Source organism: Silene latifolia, chromosome X, assembly GCF_048544455.1.
Source record: "Silene latifolia isolate original U9 population chromosome X, ASM4854445v1, whole genome shotgun sequence".
Classification (NCBI taxonomy): Eukaryota; Viridiplantae; Streptophyta; class Magnoliopsida; order Caryophyllales; family Caryophyllaceae; genus Silene; species Silene latifolia.
Genome location: NC_133537.1, coordinates 21,113,513 through 21,138,572, shown reverse-complemented (window position 1 = coordinate 21,138,572; position 25,060 = coordinate 21,113,513).

The window sequence follows — 25,060 nt, the reverse complement described above, 5'->3', positions numbered from 1 at the left end:
CAGAAAGTAAAGCATATTGAGATAGATTATGGGAAGAAGAGCGGCTCTAAATTGTCTACTCGTGGGTATAAGAAAAGATCCATATTTTTTTATAAACTTCCATATTGGCCTGACCTGGAGGTCAGGCATTGCCTCGATTTCATGCACATTGAGAAAAATGTCTGTGATAATATTATCAATACCCTTCTGAATGTTCCTGGTAAAACAAAGGATAACGCCGCAGCTAGGGAAGATATGAAAATGATGGGTATTAGGCTAGAGTTGGTACCACGAAGAGAGGTAATCGTACATTTTTACCGCCAGACTTTTACCCTTTCACGGAATGAGAAAAAGAGTTTTGTGCATGCTTGAATGGAATTAAAGTGCCACATGGTTATTCGTCGAACATCAAAAGCCTAGTGTCGATGCAAGACCTAAAACTCACCGGGTTAAAGTCACATGATTGTCACACTTTGATGCAACAATTACTACCTGTGGCTATTCGTTCCATTTTACCTGAAAAGGTAAGATATGCTATAACTAGATTCTGTCTCTTCTTCCAATCCATATGCGAGAAAGTCATCGATCCCGATGACGCGGATTCATTGCAGGACCTCGTTGTAACCTCTCTTTGTCAGTTGGAAATGTATTTTCCACCCTCTTTCTTCACTATCATGATTCATCTGACCATTCACTTGGTTAGGGAGATTTTGTACCTTGGGCCCGTGTACTTGAGATACCAGTATCCTTTCGAAAGATTGATGAAAGTCTACAAGGACTATACATCTAATCGGTATCGTCCGGAAGGTTGTATTGCTGAACGCGCTATTTTAGACGAAGCTCTTTCATATTGTTACGCTCATCTCTCCCCTGAGGAGTTGATTGGCATTCCTAAGAATCGTCATAGTGACTGGATGACCGGAAAAGGTATTAGGGGCCGGGTTGAAAAAATTGTGACACGTGAAATGTTGCATTTAGCACACACGTATGTGCTAAACAACGAAGATGAGGTGCAACCTTATATTCAACAACACAAAGATGAGCTCAAATACGATCACCCAAACAAGACCGAGAAGTGGATTGGGAACGAGCATACGAAGACGTTTGCAGAGTGGTTTAGGAATATTGTCTTAGAGTGTACTGATCAAACTGGTGATGACATCTCTCCTAGGTTACTACGTCTTGGTTTAGGTCCAAATGCCAGGGTCACCGATTACAACAGTTTTGCCATTAATGGATATACTTTTTACACCCGCGAGCAAGATGAGTTGAGCATAATGCAAAATAGTGGTGTGAGTTCTGAATTTGAGGCAATGCACTTTGCTACTTCAAAAGATAAAAAGTCTATTTGGGGAAAATGCCTTTATTATGGTGTTATTCAAGAAATATTGGTACTAGATTACATTGATTTCACAATGCCTTTGTTTCGATGTAACTGGGTTGATAACAACATCCATTGTGTCCGAAAGGATAAGATGGGATTTACATTGGTCAATCTGGGTAAGGTTGGCAATAATAAGGATGATCCTTTCATAATGGCATCCCAAGCTAAACAAGTGTTCTATGTCACCGATCCTATGGATAAGAAGTGGTCTGTTGTACTGTCTATAAGGAGTAGAAGGAGTAGTCCATCCGATAATGGTGATGATGATCAGGATGTCGTTTTTTAGGGAATGGATCAGTCTACCACTGTATCTTATTTCGACGATGTTGACACTAATCATGAGGACACTGAAATCATCTATATGCGTGATGACCATGGTGAAGGTATTTGGATTAACGAAGAAACTATGACATCCAAGAAACGTCCCCGATCCTGAGATAGTTCATCAGGACACAGAGATATGGACGACCAACATTTTGAGTCATTTTCAGACCAATAATTTGATGGTTTAATTTATTGGTAAATCAATAATGGTCATTATATTGTTAAATAAAAATTCCCAAATTTGCATGGCATGGTAAATCCTGTAGCTTAGATATGCAAAGATGCATGCATGCTTTGGTGTTGTCTTATTTTCTTGATCTTATTATTAGATGTGGATGTTTGGTGTTGAAATTGTTGAATAATGTTGCAAAGATATGGTGCTTCTCATTTATTAGATGTATTGTTACAGTTTGGACCGTAAATGGAATTACTGATAATTTAAAAAAAAAAAAAAAAAAAAAAAGTTCAACAATAACAACGGTTATATTTAAATTACCCGTTGTTAATACTTTCAACAACGGGTGTAGTACCTCTACCCGTTGTCAATGATTTTTTTGACATATTTCATTTGGCGCAAATTTGGTGAAAATATATTACAACGGGTATATTTTAACCGTTGTAATAAACTTTTGACAACGGTTGACTTTTATTGACCCGTTGTTATTAACATATAACAACGGTTCTTCTTTGAGCACCCGTTGTCAATAGTTTGTCTTAATAAAAAAAACTAATTTAGAAACCCATACAACATGCCATACACAAACACACACAACATTAGTTCAACCGTTGGTATCCTGAGTTAATTCTTCTCTCTTCCTCGCTTTCTACATTCTCGTTGCCGGCCGTCGCCCAATTTCCGACGCCCAGATTCCGTTGCCTTCCTTTATCATCCTGCTCGTTCTCTTTATCATCATCATCATCAGGTATGTTCACTTTAATTTTGTGTTTCGTCATTAGGGTTTTAAGACGATCATCTTGTTTCTTTTTCATGCATTTGTTTGTTTTTCGTCTTCTTTGTTATCTTTATCATCCCGCATCATCTACTTCACTCCTCTTATTAGGGTTTAGGATTTTAGAAGCTCAATCTGTTGTTTTAAATTTTCATTCCTATTAGGGTTTAGGGTTTTAGATAATACTCTGCATGTACGTTGTTAAGTTGTTCATTTCCTATATCATTCATATTTGGGTTTTAGGATTATCATGGGTGAAAAATGTAAAAGAAGTCAAAAGAATAATAAGCCTCAGGATAATAAGCCTGGTGAGAGGGGTGCTACGAAGTGCCGGAAAGTCCTTGCGACTATAGCCGCTAAAAACAAAGTTGGAAATAACATGGAGTGAGATGGGTTTCCCTCGGTCCAAATGCGGGTTTTTTCTCCAGTTGGATTGGTACTTGTACAAGACAGTTTGTGCCTATCCATTTAGATGATTTTAGAAATTTGAATCCAAAATTGGCGGAGTTATACTTGGCTCGTGTAAAGGAAGGCTTTATTATACCCGATGAAAGCCATGATGAGTATTTAATGCATAAGGCAGCGGATGTCCACAGGCAGTGGAGGTGTGACATTGCTAGGGATTGGTTGTATGTGAACAAGGCAACGGGGGAGATGCATAAGAGCCCACCGGAAAACAAGTGTCCCACCATCAAGCAGGAACAATGGGATCTTTTCAAAAAGATGAGAACTACTGAGAAGTTTCAGGTTAAATATCCTCGCCTTTTAACGATTTACCTATCATTTGTTTAATTAATGAGTCCTTTATATAATCTTTTTATTATCTCATCTACTTGCGCTTTTATATAATTATTTGAAGGCCGTTAGTAGAAGAAATCGTGCTAATATTTCTCGAGGCGGTTACAGAAAGATAGAAGAGGACCTCGTAAGTAGCATGCATTATTCTCCTGTGAGACTTTATTTTTTTAATCACACTTGGACTTGCATTGATACACATTTACGTGTATAAATGTTACCATGTTAATGTGTAGGTGGCAAAGGGAGTGAAAGAGGTGGATCGGCATGTAACTTATAAAGAAGGGCACACGCCTAAAGGATCCCGGTCGCGTGACAAATATGATGAGGAAGTGTTGGCCAACATAATAAGCATTATTTTATTAAGACGAGTTCATTACTAACTTTATTATTTTAGTCACAAATATAATTTGAAGTTTATTTAATATATTATAGGACAACGTATTGAAAGAGGTAGAAGAAGGGAAATTCACTCCCAGTGGTCGTAATGACGTTCTTGCTAGAGCGATCGGCCGACCCGAACATCCAGGTCGTTTGAGGGGCGTCCCGTTACAGGTTGGAGTAACGAAATATTATGGGAAAACTGCCAGATAAAGAAGAAAAGGAAGACTAAGTCTGAGAAGGCTGACATGGTAACATTTATTCTATTATTTTCATTTAAGTTCAATTCACATGTTATTGTTGGGATAAAAATTGCTGACACATTACATTCTTGGCACGCAGCTTCAGTTAATGGCATCCGTACTACTAAAGCTGAATGCTGGAGGCAAGCTTTCCGAAGAAGAAGTGAAGATGATGGAGGATGTCATTTCTAAAGGGGGTAATAATAAGGTACAACAGATTGGTCAAGAGGCCGCTACTACCTTGGCAATACATGAGAAGGAAGTATCGGTCAACGAGATTCAGAAAGATCAGGTACCTAATAATGCTTCTGAAGTTGTAACAACTAAAGCCGATCAGGTACCTAATACTTCCTTATTTTTTTTCTTATTTTTTTGGGTATGATCAGGGGGTGTGTTCCCTGCCAGCTCTAATGCTATAACTTCTGACATCGTGCCATTGGTTAATTTTATTAGGTAAATAATGGGTCTGAAAAGGAGATGCAACTTGAGAAGACGGCTGATGGAAAACAGCATACATCTCCTTCAAGTCAGTTCCCTGTTTTCAGTAAGGTATGCATGAAGTGTTTAATTAGTTAAATTTATATGAATTATATTAAATTTTGGGATATAATAATGTATGTGTATATTCTTCAGGCCGTAAACAAGAGGCCAGTTATTCTTGCTGACCCTAAAACCGAAAAGCCACATGTGCGTGTTGGCCGGGGTCTCGTAGAAATGCACACCAAATCTGCAGCAGAATGAAACGTAGTTCATGGCGAAAACCTTTTGCCGAATCATACCAAAGTAGAGATAACTACGCTCTTTCCAGGCCATGAAGACTTTCAACCGCTCGTCCCAGTCGTGACGACATTACCATTCTGGGAGATGCGGTTGGAAGTTTCATCCAATGGCCTCGAAACTCACATCTACTTGGCTCGGACGTCTCCGCCTCGTCGCAAAGCAGTTGGGGTTAGAAGAAATACCTTTATATATATGTTAAATTTTTAATTGTTGAATGTTTTTATATGTTAAATTTATATGTTATTTTTTTTTTTGTAGGGAACAAAAAAGCCGGCTTTGGCGGATAAGCCTAAGTCCACAGACATGCCAACGACCTCGTCGAGACAACAACTTGATGAGGTATTTAATTAACTTCTCCATTTTTTTAAAAACCTCGCTCCCTTTATTTATATTTTTTCTGTATTTATAAAAAGCATGGTAATTTTGTGTAGGCGACAAAAAAGACCGATAAGCCTAAGTCCCCAGTCTTACCTGCTACTACTACCTCATCATTGAAAGAGCAGGTTGACGAGGTATTTAATTAAGTACGCTTTTATTTTTATTACTCCAACTAGGATATGTTACCTTTGGATTTTTTATTATTTTAAGGGTTTTTCTATATAGTACCCTCCAATTTTTACAAATTCTATATGGCACCCTTCGATTTTTAAAGTTCTACATGATACCCCCTAAATTCAACATGCAAATCCAACCGTGACCTTGAACTTTGAAAACCGTTAAGTTATTTGTTAAATTTTCTAATTAGGTAGATGAATGACTCTTATACCCTTATTTAACGTTTAAACCACCTTCTTCCTCAATCACCTCACCATAACTAATATTCTTAATCCTTCTTCTACCTCCCACCATTTTCACCATTAACACCATTAAATCAATAATACCCATATTTATTCTTTACTTAATCAAAACAACCACACACTGATATGCTCATTTTTTTTTTTGCACCAATACCGCTACCTTCAATGCTCTTCTAAACTACCAAAAATATTGTTAAAATAAGAAAATAAAAGTTGCAGAAAAGTGGGTAGCAAAAGTAGAAAAAAAATCATGAGCAGATGATGGGATGGTGGTGAAAAAGATAGTGGGTGAAGAGAAAACGGATCATTAATTGGGTTAATAAATATGTGTATTGATGAACATGGCACTAATTGTGGATTAAGCAAACAAGTTTGACGGAAAAATGACTAATTGACAGAAAAGTTAACGGAAATTATGATTAAGGGCACCATGTGTAACTTTAAATAACACGGGGGTACCTTATAGATTTTGAAAAAATAGAGGGTACTATGTAGAAACTAAAATAATACGGGGGTACCGTATAGAAAATCCCTTATTTTAATTATCTACTACATGTGTAGGCTGGTGGTAGTAGCACAAAATCAAAGACTCATTCTTTCCCGGACCTGAAAGAAGTTAGGAGTTTAAACAACTCAAAATATTCTAGGAAGGATTACATGCAAAAAGTAAGAACGGAGACGATGAGGAAACTGCATGAGGAGGCTGGACATCGCATAGCCACCGAGCAATTGATAGTTATTCCGCTCGAGGAGGATATTCTAGGGGTTGAGCGCCAAGCACTTTTATCATTGGATATGCTAGCCGTTTGGGCTGGCCTAGACCAGATTGATGTGGCACACCTATTTGTTTGGATGAAGTAAGTTTCTTAATAAATAATTTCATATTCTAATATTCTGACTACTAGATAGTGTTTTAAATACCGGAATTAATACCGTAATAATATAGGATATTGAAATTGAGAGTGATGCCCGAGAAGAATATTCCATCTGATCAATACGGATTCCTGTGCCCCTATGTTTTATCTTTATTTATTCCGGATTTCTCGTTCGAAGAACGGGTAGATTATATTGCTCAACGCAATTGGCGACAACCAAGAAGCTGATTTTTGGCGCTTATAATGAAAAAGGGTAATAAACAAATTAATATTACGTTTCCCCCTACAATTGCATTTTCATAACTAATATATGTACTAGTTAATAATGATGATGTCTCTTGATGTAGGACTCATTGGGTGCTAGCAGCCATCATGCCGACAAGGAGAAACGTATTCTGGTTGGACTCTATACATCATCCACCAAGCGAGACTTTTAAGCGCTTGATTAATAAGTAAGTTTATAATACTGATTTATTTATAATAACATTAAGTTTCAATTTTTATTTATAGAAAAAAGCTCATTTTTGCCCCTAAAAAAATGAGTTTCTGCCTCCTTTTTTATTTTTAAAAAAGGGCCTTTGAGAAGAGAAGAGCAAACGAGCAGGATCAACCCAGGAAAGATTCTGATGTTGGCCCTGATTTTATTACGATAACAGGGGTACGTGCTCAAATACAATAACATTAAGTGCAAAAATTTGTGTTTAATACTAATACAATACCTAAAGTTCAAGATTCTGATGTGAGCCTTCTCTCGTTTGTTTGTTTTTATGTAATAATAGGCCCCTCGCCAGCCAGATAGCATACAATGTGGATACTACGTTTGTCGGTTCATGTTGGAGATTATTAGGCGAAGATATATCATTATTCCAGAAAAGGTTAGTAATTTAATAATGTGTTTATTATTTTTTTTAAAATAGAGCTAATGTTGTCTTGCTTGCTGCTATATATACCATGATGTTGCTATGCAATAATTGATGTTGTTACAATAATGTCTTCTCTTTGTTTTTCCGCAGTATATAATCAACCCGTCACAACAGATTGTGGAGTACTCAAGTATAGATATAGACGAGGTAAGGGACATGTTGGGCAAATACGTCTTAGAAAATAGAAATGCATGATACTCAGAGTTTAGATCAACTTATTAGTAAATTTTTTGTTGAAGTTAGGGAATGATTAATTCATGTAAATTCAACTCCTTGTAAGTATATATATATATATATGATGCTGATGTTGTGGTTGAATTGAATCTATTGAGTTCTGATGAACCCAGCTGTGATTTATGCTGGTGCTGGTATACGGTGCTGCTGATATATGCAGGTTTTTGAATGGCATGAAACAAATTTAATTTTTCAAAACATTAGGAGTTCGTAATAAAAACGGTTACTAAAAAAAACCGTTGTGAATATATTTCACAACGATTAATAAAAATAAACACCGTTGTGAATGACTTTCACAAATACCGCGCATAATATTCAACAACAGGTTTTAAACGAAGAACCGTTGTTAAAAGTCTTCCCAATTTTGGAGGTAAAGTTACAACAACGGGTTTTAAACTAAGAACCGTTGTTACTAAGAAGTTCAACAACGGGTATGTAGCATAAACCCGTTGTTAAAAGACTTCAGAATTTTGGAGGGAAAGTTACAACAACGGTTATACATATGACAACCGTTGTTATATTATTCCCTCCAAATTTTTGAAACACTCTCCACAACGGATAACACCCAACAACAACGGCTTTTAACCGTGGTGAATACATTCGACAACGGTTTCATTAAATAAACAAACCGTTGTAAATACCTTCTACAACGGCCGCTTTAACAACGTCCGCTTTTTGTTTTTACAACGGTTTTTACCCGTTGTTATAGCCTGTATCTGTAGTAGTGTGATTTCGAGATTGGGATGATTTGTTAAGATATGGATCAAGTAGATAATGAGGCTGAGCAATAGTTGGAGTCACTGTTGCATGATGAAGCTGGCCAAAATTCAGGGGGAACTAACCCTCCCTCATCTCAAGACGGTGTTAGTTCATCTAGGGGGAATAAGGATGCAAGTGAGCAACCTGCTCAAAGAGAAACTAATGAAGAAAAAAGTGAGCAACCTTATCAAATAGAAATTGTCCACCACTCACCCTCACAAAATAACTTTGATGCAACAGTGACATCCACTGTGACGCCAGAACCAAACAAAGCCTCAAACACTCTTGTTCCCGAAATATGGAAACACCAAAGTTCTCACTCTCTCTCAAATCTAACCAATAACCTAAATTCTAGAATGAAAACCAGATCCTCACTCCAAAACTTTTGTGCCTTCAATGCATTCCTCTCTCAAATTGAACTTGTCAATGTCACAGTAGCACTCACTGTTGCATACTAGGTGACAATCATGAAAGAGAAATTAAATCAATTCGAAAGGAATGAGGTAAGACATCCTACCCCTAGGCCAATATACTGTAATTAGTACAAGATGAGTCTTTTGCAATAAGCTTGATGATTTTAGTGAAACCGTAAGGAACAAAGCTAAACTAGTGGTGCAAAGTTTTAACCAGCAAGAGGGAAATGATTGTGATGAACCCTTTGCACCGGTAGCTAGGCTTGAAGCCATACGTATGTTTATAGCTTTTGCATCTCATGTTGACAAAAACTTTTTCAAATGAATGTAGAAACTGCTTTCCTAAATGGATATCTTAAAGAAGAAGTTTTTGTCGAACAGCCACCGGGCTTTATAAACAATGAGTTCCATATCCACGTTTTAAAACTTGATAAAGCCCTTTATGGTTTAAAACAGGCTCCTAGAGCCTGATATGATAGGATTTCAAAGTTTCTATTGGAAAATGTTTTTTACGTGGTTTGGTTGATAAGACATTGTTTATCAAGTCACAGTGCGAGGAACTGTTGCTTTTGCAAGTATATATCAATGACATTATTTTTGGTGCAACAAATGACGTTCTTTTTAAATACTTTTTGGATCTAATAATTTCTGAATTTGATGACCATGATGAGAGAATTTGAATTTTTCCTTGGTCTTCAAATCAAACAAAATGAGAAAGGTACAATGATTCATCAACAAAAGTATTTGAAGGTAATGCTAAATAAGTTTGGGTTGACTAATGTTAAACTTCTTGCTACACCAATGGTTTCTAACATCACACTTGACAAAGACGAAAATGGTAAGAGTGTAAGGGAAATCATGTAACGAGGTATGATTGGTTCATTTACTTTATTTAACCGCTAGTCGATCCGACATACAATTTAGTGTATGCTTGTGTGCCCGCTTTCAATCAAGTCCTAAAGAATCACATTTCAAAGCCGTCAAAAGGATTTTTGAGTACTTGATTGGAACACAAACCTATATCTTTGATATCCATCTCATTACGATCTTGATCTTGTAGGTTTTTGCGGGTAGCACGGTGGATAGGAAGAGCACATTGAGTATTGACACTTTCTTGGGTCATTGCCTCATTTCATGGGCCTTCAAGAAGCAAGATGTTGTTTTACTATACACGGCCGAAAGTGAATAAAACAGTGCAGTACTCTGTTGCCCACATATTCTTTGGGTACGACAACAATTGCATAACTATGGTATTATCCTCGACACAACTTCTATCTTTTGTGATAACACTAGTGCAATTAATACCTCACAGAATCCAATACAACATTCTAAAACTAAACATATCGACATAAGATATCATTTTTACGTGATCAAGTTGTAAAAAGAAATATTTGTCTTAGTTTTTGTAGAACGAAAAATCAATTAGCGGACATTTTTACAAAACCGTTTGAAAGAGAACAATTCGTAAAAATTCGGTTGGAAATTGGTTTATTGGGTGATATGTGATTCATATTATTTTATTTTCCTTAATGATTGACTAAAGATGAGGACATACATGTGTCACCCTAGTTGTTAAATAGTTTACTTCATGCAAAAATATGGTTCGAAAAATATGAATAATTATGCTTGCATTTGAGTTGTTGTTGCATTGAGCCACTCAACCCATATTCAAAAATCAAACCTCTCCACCTCCTGCATATCACTAAAACCATCCGAATCAACACTTCAAAAATGCCTCCAAAACCCTCATCCGATCGAGACCTCAAAATCTTCAAGATTCATATGACCTAAAGAAAAGAGAAAATTCAAAGAAACAAATGACTTCTCCCATTAAAGCCGCTGCCACAAATGAAATGTTGGGAAGCTCATATGTTGAAGTACCCATTTCCTCTAAGAAACCCAAGGTTATTTCTCCTCCCAAAAACTGATGCCACAACATGTGTCACTGTGACACGAAAGAAAACCACAACTCTAATTGAGGAAGATGACCAGAATAATGGGTTGAAAATGAAGATTAAATCCATGAAGATGTTGGTAATTTGAATGAAGATGGTATGTTTGATAATTGTCTTGACCCATTGCCCTTACCACATGCTACAAATGAGAAAATCTTTGAAATCCTTAATGATGACTTGGAAGAACATAATAAGCTCATTGTCACCAAGCTTTTTCCAAACAAAATAAAAAGGGGTTAAATTAAAGTTCAAAGATTAAAAAAAAAAAGGAAGAAGAAAATCTATGCCACTGTCAAGGTGAATGTTGCATCTGATACCCAATCCTCAATCATTAATCACCAACTCTTTTTCTAATCCTTGAAACTTGGGTAAGATTCTTGTAGCCATTACTCAATTGGCTAGTGATAATATGTAGTCTCGTAAGGACATTGAGAAAATTTGAACTTGAAATGAAGAATTTTCGGAACTTATGCAAACTTTGAGGGGGAAACCTCTAAGAAAATTGATGATGCCTTGATTAACCCTATTTCTAGCCCTGTTATCCATTACCATAACCCATTTTGGCTTAATGTTTTCCAAATTCTTTTGTAAACCGCACTTATTTTATTTGTTAAACCTTGCCTTGTTTGTTGTTAAACTATGTCAAACTGTGTTCGTCATTGTGTTTTGCCCTCCCTTGATGATGTCAAGAGGAGGAAGTAGTTTAATTATGTCTTATGTGTGACCCTTAACTCTTAGGCTTGCGTTCACCGTAATATGTCTTGCGACCTTGATTATATGTTCTACTTAGGCTAAGTATATTGACTCTTTCATGCCTTGATCATGTTTTGTATGTTTTATGTTAAATGCTTAAAGACCGGCTAAACATAGGTTAAGGGGGAACTTCACACATTATTTAAACTTGCCATCATCAAAGGGGAAATTTGTTAGAACACACTTGGTTGATGATGCCAAGTTTCATTGTTATTTAATTGTTTGCTTCTTAGTTATAATGTTTAGCATTTGAAGCAATCAATGAATTTCCAAAGATGAATCAATAATGATCAAGATGAAGTTATGACAAGAAATCCCTCAGCCTCAGTCAAATGTTGTAAACGATTACAAATGCTTAGTGATTGAAGCAATCAAATGGACTCTCAATGATGGCTTAACATGATCAAGATGAAGTCAACAAGAAGTCAAGACAATGATATTATCCTAAGCCTTAGTCGAAAATTGTAAGAGTAAGTGTAACACTCTCATTTATGTCAAGTGGCTGCAAAACCATGCAACAGTGCACTGCATTGTGGTTTATGATACTACCGTATGGAGGATCGTTTTACTCGAAAAATTTAAGTGTTAAAATCTTTACAACTTTCATAATTTTAAAGTTTTAACATTTTTGAATCATCATAGTTTGAAAAACAAATCTGAAATTTTAAGTCACTAATCTCTATGGATAAAACCTCTAGATTTGTGCATTTGCTTTTTACTAAAATGGTAAGTTGAATTTGTCAAAGTTTTAAAGCTAGAAAAGTTTTTTGCCAATTTGGTAAAAAGTCACATGTTGAGTGTTTTAGGAAGAGTTTTCTGATTTTGATTCAAGACTTGTGCTCCAAGCCTATAACCTAACACTTACCATCACTCAAAGGCTATCTATTTAATATTGGATTTAATTATATAAGTTGTACTACTTAGATGATCAAATCCACTATAAATAGTGTGCCTTAGCCTCATTTATTTCTTAAGACTTTTCTGAGCATTAATTGTTAAAACACTTTGCAAAATTTCAGCTCTTGTTCTTCAACTTATTTGCAAAACTGTTTTCTATTTTAAAAGTCTTCAATCGCTTTTCAAAAGAGCTGTAAATCTCTATGTATTAGTTCGTTGCACTGTGGCATCTGAGTTTGTTCCATGATTCTCGTGTTTAGGTCTTAATTGTAATCTCCATGTTCATTAAGTGAACGATTGAGATTCAAAGACTCTGTAAACCTGTGAGATAGAACTTAAGTCTTGAAGCGGAGTAGCTTTGAGCAAGTGAAAGTCTTGAAGCGGAGTAGCTTCAAGCAAGTGCAACCGGAGTAGGTTGGCGAGTTATTTTCATTGTAAGGGGTTTAGTAAATTTGAGTAAATTTCTAAACAGGCAATAAAATAACGGTTGGACGTAGGCCTCGGAGTAGAGGCTGAACCAATTTTTAAAATATCGTCTTGTTTGTTCATTTACTTTTACGTTTATTCTCCTTATTTATATCTTGTTTATCTCGCAATCTGTCTGTATCACAGTGTCAATACTGTGTCTTAGACCAGCTGATTGATTCAATCTTGTGAACTTAAAACGATTAAGTATCTCAACTATTCAACTTAAAAAGGATTCACTTAAGATTTTCATTGCTATGAGTATTCAACTTAAAAATATTCACTTTATATCTTCATTGGTAAGTTGAAGAAAAATACTCTTTCATTCATACTTTTCTGGTCTGTGCAACAGTTGATTTTACTGTGACATATACTGAGCTGAATTCATGTGTATATACTTCTAACTCAAATAGTTCTAAGTATAAACACCTTTATCACTCAAAGTAGTGTCCATATCAGTTTAGTCTATTGTCCTAGATTTTAAAGAAGCTTAATTCAAGATTAAAATTTTAATTGGACACCTAATTCACCCCCTCCCCCTCTTAGGTGTTCTCGTCCTTGACTCTTCACTATGATATGATAGTAACCATCCATGTGAGTAGTAAAAGAAACAATAATAGCAACCGGGGTAGTGAAATTCATATTAGCAGCAAAGGGGGTAGTGAAATTAGCAATGATAAATGCGGAAGTAGTGAAAGAAAAATTATGACGGCGGGAGAAGTGAAAGTAATAGTACTGTAGTAGTCACAAAACATGTAATGAAAGTAACAGTAGGAATAACGGAGAGAGTATGAAAAATTAACTAACAAATTGATTTTAAGAAAATATTAATTTATTTAAATATATAAGTTTGACAAAACTAACGGGTTAACTGTAAAAATAGCAGAAGTAGTTAAACAAACAACAATAACCGAAGAAGTAATGAAGATAATAGTATTAACATGGGATGTAGTAAAAGTAATAATATTGACAGCGGGAGTGGTGAACGTGTTACATAAATTGTTGATTAATTTTAGATCTCATCATAATTTCAACATATAAATTGTAAATGTATGTGTTAATCAAATTTAGCGAAACATATTTCATAGAAAATAAAATTTAAATGGTAAATAAAGATAACTCGGGCGTAACCGGGCACCAAACCTAGTGTATTTTAATCAATAGACTATAGAATTAAGTTTGATTTCTACTATTGGTCCGATAATAATATACACATCACTCAACTTAACATCCAACCAAATACTAATGTCTATTAGTAAAAAATAAAAATAAAAACTTTGATAACCATCACTTTTTTGTAGTAGTAGTGCTTCTGAATGGTTTTATAAACTTTAGCAGTTTGTTATTATATTATTTTTTATTGTATTTTAAATCAGATATTTATAATCATAATTATCAGTGTAACTCATGCTTGATAAGTATATAGAATTCGCTGAATTACTTCGTGATGTTAGTAACAATGTCACTTATCTATCTATAAATTAGATCATTTTTTTATATATATAAAAGAATAACCCCTCCCTTTTTAATGACTAAAGTAATTGTTGGGTTCTCTTAATTGATGATGACATACCCATTTAACTTGTGTTCTCTTAGTTTACTATTTCAGGCTTAATCGATCAATTTGCTAGTCCTAATCACTCAAGGATCGTCAAGTGTTTGCTACCCAAGACATAGAGTAGTTGGGTCATGCTATGTAAAAGTTGAAAGATTAGAATACTTGTAATAGTGACAGTCTGACATACCGTTACCTGTAACGGGTAGTAGTATGCTTGACTATCCCGTTTGACCCGTCACACTTGAAGCAAAACTTTCATTTCAAATACTTCACAAATGGGCCTTCTTAAACCAGTTTAACATCCTGAAATATTTGAAAGGGTGGTGTGTTAAAAAGAGTTTGTAAGGAGTATTTCAAAAGATTTCCTTTTTCATGATACAATTTTTGTTTATCTTTCCATGGAAATTGGTTTGGCTCTTTCCTTGTTTATCAAAAGATTGTCCTCTTGTTAATGGCATCTCTTCCTTGTTTCTGAAAAACACATGGATCATTTAAGGGTAACAAACTCTCTTTTCTTCTTTTTGCCTCTTAGAAAGAAGTCTTTTTGGTGCTAGTTTGGGAAGGTCAACCTTTTTGTCTCATGACCAAAAATCTTGACCACAAACCCTAGCATGCACCTCATCGTCCTGTCTCTATAAAAGGAGCACCTCTCCACACTTTGAAAGCAAGACTTTTTCTGAGAATTTATTTGAGTTTGCAAAATTGCTTTCAAGTTCAAAATCGTTTTAAATATTTTGCAAAGCTTTCAAAGTCTTCAAGTGTTACAGTCACAACAACTGTGGCTTTAAGTATTAAACTCTTTCACTTATGAACCGTTTGATCTTGTAAGTTGTCCATATCAATTCTTTTTAAGAATCAGTCCGTGGAAACTTGATCTATGTAAACGTTCTAAGTTAGAGTGTAGAGTTCTAGGACGGAGTAGTCCTTGGACTCTTGTGGCAACCGGAGTAGGTTGCGAGTTCTTTTTATTGTAAGGGTTTTTAGTAATCGGAGTAGATCACTAAATTAATCAATAAAAAGTAGATTGGAAGTAGGCTCTTGAGTGTTGGCCGAACCAATTCAAAAATCTTGTGTTCCATCTTCGTTTACTTTTTTTCCGCTGCACCTGTTTCTGTTAAGTTTCATTACTTGCTTTACTCTTGAGTAACAGTTCTATATACTGTCACATTCGTTCTGTAGCTTGTACTTCATGATGCGTGCATTTTATATAGTCTTTTTAGGCCAATCATGCACGCATTTCTATGCTATTTTAGTAGTTATTTGCTCGAATATGCCCCGGATTGCGTACTTTGGGATTTCTTGTATTAATTGCAGGAATATGCTTAAAGATGAGAAATTGAGCCTAAAACCATCTTCCAAGCTTGAATTTAGGAGATAAGTAGATTTGGAGCTTAGGAACTACCATTTTGGTGATGCGCATTGGAGTAAGGAAGCTTAGCGGACAAAGGAAGAGCTTCAAACTACTACTGCCTACTTTGAAGAGCCATATCTCGAGTTCTACAACTGATAATCAGGTGATTCTAATTGTAGGTGAAATCTTATACTCTTAGCTTTCCAACGCCGCAAAAATCGCTTGATTCGGACAATGAAGGAATGGTAGCCAATTGAAGTTCAGTGCGCAAATCAGGAATTACGCGCTTAGCTCGATCGAGAACTGTACCTATTCAATCCACCCCTTCAACATCTTGATTGAACACCCCAAGTGCTCGATTGACTACACTACTTCTCGATCGACCACTTTAAGTTCTTGATCGACCAACTTATGCAAAGGACCACTCGATCGAAGACCTTTGATGGAGAAACTACTCGATCGAATAATTCTAAGTTGTTCGATCGAGTAAACCAAGTCTGACGCAGCATGGACAAGTCGAGAATCTTAATTATCTTATGTTATCTTATCTTAGAATAATATCTGTACTATAAAAAGAGATAATTAGGTCATTAATTGGATCTCTAGCCGGTTACCTTTAAACATCCCTTTTACTCAGTTTAGCAGTTATTCTCTCTTATTTCCGGATCTGAACTATGTAACATCTTCTCCTTTCTCTCTATCTTAATTCTAGTTTTATTATTCTTTGCATCTTTTTAATCTCTACTCTTTTTTCATCTTATTCCCTTAATCCTTGTTGTTAATTTAGTTCATGTTATTTAATTTCTCTTATCCTAATATCATGATATCGTTAATTATTGCTTTAGTTATTATTAGTTTCATTATTAATAGCATGTGTAGCTAATTCCCTTGCTAGGATTAGGAGAATCAATGAATGAATGATTTTTGCTAATTAGGTTTGTGGATTCGACGCTAAATCGTGTCTATGTTGTCAATCACTGCATATAATAGCAACTAATTGTTGAGTCGACGCAATTAGCTAATTGATTTGCTAAACCTTGACCTAGATCGGAAGATTGGAAGGGGTGAGACTTGTAGTGAACATTAGGATACTTTAGTGAGGGCGGAAGCTAAGCTAATAGTGTTTTAGGGTGAATTGAGACCGGAAAGAGATATTCGTTACCCCTAATTAGACTGATTTATGTGACCTATCTGCGACCTTAACTGCATTTATCTGATATTCATTGAGGACCCGACATCCTAGTACCTTCCTCTTATTGCTTTTCCTCATATATTTCCCTTGCCTTTAGTTAGTTTTAGTTAGTAATCAATCTAAACCTCCAACTGTGACATCTGACAAACTTAAATTAGCAAGTAGAAACAATAGCCTCCCTGTGGAGATCGACCCTATTTACCGCTAGCTTCAGTTAGCAGTATTAGGTTTATTTTTTATACTAAACGACGGTATCAAATTTTGGCGCTGTTGCTGGGGAAGCGACGTTTTTTACTTGCTTTATTTTTGTTTGTCTTTAGCCTCAAGGAATTTATTCCTTGAGGCAGTTCTTATCTTTTTCTTTAGTGCTATTTTGATAGGTCTACAGGTCTATTAGACAGATTTCAGAGAAAGATTATCGAAGGGAAGGCTTGAGTACCTTCGATTCTTTAGCCAAGATGACATCCGTCTCCCAACTTATAGCCCGTTTTGAAGCTCCAACCATCAGAACTGACAATTGGGAGAGGAAAGACTCTTGGATTTGTGGAAGTCACCAAAGTTTTGCTCCTCCTAAACCGGTGCCACCACAACCGCTGCAACAACAAGGTCTTCAACAGCCTTGTTATGATAACCCACCGCAACACACCCCTCCTGCTGAAAAGAATGATGGGTTCGAGAAATTGTTCCCAATTGCAAATATCTTGGTTTTGAGTATGGAAAAATCCAAAGCTCAAGACATCCGTCTTGAGAAGTTGCAGGCCCAAGTAAATGTACTGATCGAAAAAGTTGAGCTTGCTGAATTGAAGTCAATGATAGGGGCATTTGCACTAACGGCGCAGAAGTCTTATGCGGAAACTGACATCCGTATAAAGAATCTACAGACTCAGCTGAATCAAATAGCTTCCGAGCAAGCGTATGGGCAATAGGAAATGGTATATGCTGTTTATACCGAGGGCATCTCGACTTATAAGGTACCCAATTCGCCTATTAGCGCCGATATTGAAAATACAAGGGTCAATCCCATTATTCCAGAAGCTTATTGCGTCAATTCAAGAGCTGATATAAGTAAAGAGCTCGATCGAGATCCTGACAGCGCTCGATCGAGAGAATATGGAGGGAATGTGTTCGATCGACACACTGCTGGAGGTCGATCGAACGAAGCTGGAGGGGATTATCTTGATCGAACAGACACACATACTGTTCGATCGATCACTGCTGGAGAGGAGAACCTTGATAGAACAGTCACAAAGTCTGTTCGATCGAGCACTGCTGAAGAAGAAGAAGATATGGATCGAACAGTCTCTGTGACTGTTCGATCGAGCAATATGAGTGAAGAAAGCTCTCGATTGAGTACTGTGCTACCTCGATCGAATTGTCTAGCTATGGACAGCACTGATACGTCAATAAAGCCTATTTCTAATGACGATAAAAAGGAACATATATTCCAAGCCTATCCTATTCGAGTTACTTTTCCTGGTCGCTTGCCGCCGTTTAGAACGTTCAAGGATCTTGTGCGGAGTCTCGATATTGCAGAGCCCTTTCAGGAGCTAATTGCCCAGGTACCTTCTTACGCTACTTATATGAAACATGCTTTTTTGCGTGAGAGAGAAAATGACCTAGAGACTGTAGCTATGACTGAAGAGTGAAGCGCACTTCTTCAGACTGGGGCCCCCTCTAAGTTGTCTGGCCCAGGTAGTTTTTCCATACCATGTCATATAGGGACCCAATTAATCGACAATGCTTTATGTGAGCTTGGTGCTAGTGTCAGTGTGTTACCTTTGTCTCTTGCTAAGAGATTAGGTTTGACTAAGTTTAAGCGTACTAGCATTACTATACAGATGGCCGACCGTTCTTTATCACGGCCTAAAGGAGTTTTGGATGATGTACCTGTCAGGATAGGGAAATTCTTTATTCCCGTTGATTTTGTTGTTTTAGATATACCCGAAGACCGTCACACTCCCATTATTTTGGGAAGACCATTTTTGCGCACCGCTGGTGCAATTATAGATGTCGGGGCTAAGACACTTATTTTTGAGGTAGGAGGAGAGAATTTGGTTTTTGCCAAGTCTAATGCATGTAGGGAACCCATGCAAGTCATGCCCTGTGATGCTACCCCTCCTATAGAGTCCGTGGAGATACCATCTGATATTCCTTATGAGTCACATATTGCTGCTGTTATAACACCTCCGCCCCAGTTTGGGAGCAAATTGGAGGAACATTACTTTGTTTCTCTTTTTACAGGTCTTGACAGGTTCGAGGACCCGGGAGGTGAGATGGGTGCTCTCAATTTGAAGTCTGGAACTACCCAGATAGATGACCCAGGAGGCGGCGTTGATAAAGCTATGCCGTCTAGGAAGCTGCTGCGTGCCAATGTCAAAGATTGGGATCCTAATGATTTGGGAAGCTGTTGTTCTTCCGTTGCCATGCTGTGGAGGCCGGAAGTAGATTTGACGATTGCTGAGGCTACCGCTTTGAGTCAGAGGCCTAGTAGGGGGCAATTGATTTGTGTTGTTGGTTGATCTAAAAGAGGGTCGAGCTGGGACCTTCTAAACTAGCGCTACCAGGAAGTAACCCGGAGTTTAAAATATTTTATTTAGTTTTGTTGTGTTATTTAATAATTAGCCTACTCGACTATAGACTGCGAATAATTTAGCTTTCTCGGTTTTTGGTAGTATTTTTTTTTTTTTTGTGGTTGATATTTGCGAACTTGCAGGTACACTTGCATTTTGTTCGTGATTTTAGCCAACCTGTTGCTGCCGGCTGTGACCTCCCTTGTTGCTGGCTGGTTTGGGGAGGTCCATACTTCCTTCTTACGCGCTTAATTGTGAGTCCTTTAGCTCCTTATCTCCTTCCATTTCCTTTAGTTTGCATTTTCATTTCTCCTTTATGCTGCTGTTGTTGTTAATTGTTGAGTACAATGAGGACATTGTACAGTTCGGTTTGGGAGGGTAATGCCTCCATATCTTAGTGTCGGCATATTGTTTTCATTGCATTTCTGCTATCACGTTTAATTTTTCTGTATGCATTGTTTTTTTCATTTCAAAAAAATTTAAAAACTCATAAAAATCAAATATTTCGGAAATTAAAAAAAAAAATCATGTTTATTTTTGCATTTTAGGTTGAGTCAGATTGGAGTATTACTATGTTGTAAATTATTTCTTTGCTTAAGCCTTGCAATTTATCACACCTTTTAGTAAAATTCAAAGTAATATCTCGAATTTTGTTTCAAAATTTGTTGAACTAGTAGACTTGACTTGAAAATTTTGGCAAACTACAATAACTTTTTGAGAATTAGAGCCTTATAAACTGGTGTCATTCAAGACCAGTTTCATCTAGGACTGTGAGTAGTTTACTCCCTGCATATCGTGTAATATCAAATGCACAAGTATGATATTTAATTGCTTATTGTCTGCATACATTCGGGTTTGTGGATGGTATTACATGTTTGGAGAATGCTTGCAAAATCCCCTTTTATTCATTTTACCCTTTAACTCCGCCTTTAGCCAAAATTGCCAGTTGACCCATAAACTACACCCAAATTTAAGCCTACCTTGCGTTGAGCTAGTTTAGTGTCATTTATTGTGGTACATGTGCTCTTGTATCGGTTTTGGTTCATATTATTATATCGGAGTTGGTATTTGGAGAAATTGGAGATTTGGAGTTGGAATTGGTTTTAAATGGAAGTTAGCTGAATATCATGAGAAAGGAAAAAAAAAAGAAATAGAAAAAAAAAGTTGAGAAAAATGGAACGAAAAAAAAATGAAAAAAAGAAACGAAGAGAAAAAAAGAAAAGAAAGAAAAAAAAAGAAGTTTAATTGTATTCCCGCGCTCTATTCACATATTTTTGGGAATTGTGGGTTATTCATAAGCTAATTATTTTTGGTTTCCGACTCTTTTATTTGGTTCTAGTGAGTTTTATGCCACAGTTCCGGCATTTTACTCTATTTTAATTGAGTTAGAAGTTGGGATGTTGTTAGATGGGTTTAATAGGTAGCTAGCTTGACGCTTTACCTTCTCTTCCATAATTGTTTTTGCCCCTTCTTACCCATAGCCTCACTTATCCAAATTTTGCAAGTATTCGGCATGTGTTAGATCTTGAACGGTTGGAATGTATGTGTACGGTAGCTAGAATTACTTATCATACTATATTGCATGCATGATCATTGTTTTGTGTGGATTTTGCGCAAAGCGAAATCAGGTCAGGGTAGAGTTGTGTAAGGTTAACTAGCTCTAGATGGTCTATTGATCAGGTCGTCAGGGTCAAACGTAAAGCTGTAAATATAATAACAATAACAATAATGAGACAAAGAATTTTGTACGTGAAAAACCATTGAATGGGAAAAAACCACGGGCACCAAGCCAGGAGAGGATTTCACTATGTAATTTTGGGAGAATAATTGTATGACAATGACAATGCTTATATTTCTCTAAGTATTGCGTATGTAAATGTATGCTTCTTCTTGTGCAGGAGCGAGATAATTCCAATGTCTTCAAAGTGTTCCTTATATAAGCTCCAATCTTGAACGGCTGTCTAATACTGTATTGAATGCGGATTATTCTCCATTATTGCCTGTAATAATTGCTAAATATTCCTCCCTTAATTACTGCATTTACTGCGAGATCTTCTCATTCAATGCTGCGTATATAATCCTTTTATAATACGCGTTTATGGTCTAATATTGTCCTGATATTTTGACCGTTGTCCTCTCCATGGCCTGGCGCCTATCTTCGTGTGCCCTGATAGCCTGACATCCTGACAACCTGATGGTCAGGTTGAGATGAGATATTGATCAGGGGCTTCTGCGGATTTCCAGGCCTAACAATTGCCCCTTATCTCCTTATTTTCAGTGTGCCAGGACGAAAAAATGAGGAGATAACTTTATTTGTAGGAAAATTACCCAACGGTTAAGTTATGCTCAGTCAGTTTCCTGTAACGGCTATTTTACTGCAGTTTATAACGCGTGTAAGATTTACTGCAACTTCCTTAATGATTATCCACTTCCTTTGCGGTTGAAACCCTAATCTTCTCCACTATAAATATCTGCGTGCTTCATTAAGTTGAACTCACCAAAGCAATTCTTCCTATTTCTCTCTTATTAATCCTTCTCTCTAGTTCCCTTAATTACCAGTTTCTTCAATCTTCGATATATTCTTCATAATTTTTCAACAATGGCCGCAAAAAGGAAGTCCACCAGGGCAGCGACTCCTGCAACCCCTCCTTTCCAGAATCCTAAAGGGACTTCTTCTGAGAATTTACCTACTTCTTCTGCTGCACAACCTTCCACTATCAATAATCCGAGTGATTCTCCATTGGAGATGATCTCAATATTCCATGGTGACTTTCAATTCAAGCCTACGAAGGCTTTAAATGAGGATCAATCTCTTGCAAACCGCTTGAAGCCTGCGTTTGAGAAGGTGTTGAAGGATAAGGGAATCATCCCTACTGATACTGAAGTCTGGATCCCTGAGAACTCTCCTATCAGGGCCGACTGGGCTTGTCCTGGTTGGTTCTGTATCCATGACTGGGCTTTCAGGGCAGGTTGTAAGCTTCCCTTTTCTCCTCTTATGGTTGAGGTTATTAAGGAGATCGGTGTTCCATCTTATCAGTTGATGCCTATGGTGTGGAAGGTTGTGTGTTCCATTGAGAATCTCTGTAAAAAGCACAATATTTCTTTTTCTCTTGACGATTTGAAGGCATGTTATGCCGTTAAAACCAATAGTTCTGGCCGTATAAGTTTTAAGTTCAGGGCTTCTACTACTCCTCTTTTGAGCAACCTGGACAGCGGCCATGACAAAGGCTGACCTGCTGGATACATGTTTGTCAGGACCAATTCTGTGGGTCCTGACCTAGCGTATTTAAATCATGAGGCTTGCGTTGCTGGTGAGTCTTTTAGTTTTTCTCTTTGCCCTGCATGTTTTACTTGTTAGTGAAAAATAAAATGAAGTTTATAATAGTTCATACCTCTCATGTGTGTAGTTGATGATTGGGTTACTGAAACTGAGTATCCCACTGCCAATATTTCTGCTTTCCTTGCTATTCCTCCTTTGGAGAGGTCTTAGCCTCTCTGTTGTGGGGTTGGTCACCTTCCTCGCTGTTTGAAGGCTGACGGTGCTGCCAGGGCGGCCAAACCTTCTGGGGCTGTTAGTGCCACTACCTCAGGCAGTAAGTCTGTCTTACTCTATCTTTTATTTTCATTTTTGGCTTCCTGATAATGTTTGGTTTATATTGCTAATATAGTGTTTCGTGTTGTAGCCACCAGGTCATCTACTTGCCTTGCCAGGTTTGGTATGGCTGACCTTTCAGCCTGGCTGGCGAAGATCAAGGAGGAAGGTTCCCAGGGAAGCGGGAATGCTGAACCTGTTATTGATTTGACTGAATAGTCCAATGCTGCCAAGGTCATCATTGTTGTACTGCTTGCCCTCGTTTGAAACAAGTTCAAGACCCAAAAAAGGAAAATTGAAGATGTTGACATTTCTCGCCCTGGTCGGGAAGTGAAAGCCGTGGTGGACAATATGGAGGTCGCTAGGGTGAAGATCAGGGACTACGCTGCTTCTAGATCGGATGTCATGCTCACGCTTGACCCTGTTGAGACTGCTACTCAGGCAGTTGCCTCGGTGGATCATTCAGTCAGCCTCTTGGCAGGTGCCTTGGCTGCTGTAAGGGAGGTAGGCTAGAATAATTTTTATGTGTGTTTTGTTTGAGTAGTTTTTATTATTGAGGTATATTACTCATACTTTTCTTCCTGTTTTCGGTCAGGGTGCTGCAACCTGTCTCCATAACGCCTATCAGGCGACTTCTTTGTTGGCCAGGATTGGTCTGATGAGGTCAGATTATAACAGGCTGAGGTCTGAGAACGAGCTGACCTGGCTGCTAAAGCTGCTGACTTGGTGAGGGTGCAGGCTGAGAGAGATGCTGCTAAGGCTGAGGCAGATTCAAGCAAGCGGCTATTGCAGGAGGCTTTGGATAGAAATGAGGAGCTCACCCAGGAAAGGGATGACCTGGAGTTCAAGTTAGATGATGCTTCCCTTTATTTCTATATTAAGGGAAGGGTTGCTACTATGTCGGAGCCTGTCGAGGCCAGGGCAAAGTGGAACCCTGAAGCTGAGATGGCTTTTGCTGCTTCAAAGTATCCTGACCTGCACAATATGGGAAATGAACAAGAGGTGGACTCTCCAAGTGAGCAGGATGTTGATGCTGGTCCAGCCAAGGGTGGAAGTAGTGGTACTGTTTCTGAGGAGAAGCATTAATTTGTTTTTTCGGTTGGTATTTGGCCCATCTAGAGGGGATGTCCCTGGACAAACAATATTTTATTTTCTTTTTCTGTCTTGGGTCAGGGAGACTATCCCTGGCCTTTATGAATATTTTGGCGCCTTTGCCCCTGGGGGTAAGGGTTTTTATTAATATAGGCATGGTGGCCTTTTTTGGCTGATTTTGCTTTTAACTTTGCTTGGATTTGTGAGTTTCATCCTGTTGGGCCTGTCAAACATTTTGTTTGAATAACCTGCACATCATTTTTGTTCTATCTTGTTATTCATGAGTAATTCAACCAAGTATAGTTTTTTGCTATAATGGTTGAAAGGGTGGGAAAACCGGCCTGTCAGGAGGGCTTATGTCCCCTGCCTAGCTGGAGGGCTTGGTATTCGGCCTGTCAGGAGGGCATTTAGACTAAGTGTTTGGGAGAGAACACCCTTGCACCTGTCTTATTGTGTCCAGCCGGTTGTAATCCGTGGCAGTAAACCTAGTCAAGTCAGGCAATTATTTCATGCCTGATTGGTCCTGACATTTACTGTATCTGGTGGTAGTTACCAACTCGTCAGGCACAATTAAGTGCAAAATTTTGTTTCAGAAATATTTGGTAGAGTAGCCCTCAATCCTGAATATTTATGCATATAACTATTTATCATGTATAATTGTTCAGGATTCTAGCGTTTGGAGCCTGTATGCTCCTTGTCCAACAATTGAATCAATTAAGTAAGGGCCTTCCCATGTGGAAGCCAGTTTGCCTGCTGATTTTTCTTTCTTATTTGGAAATACCTTGCGTAGGACAAGGTC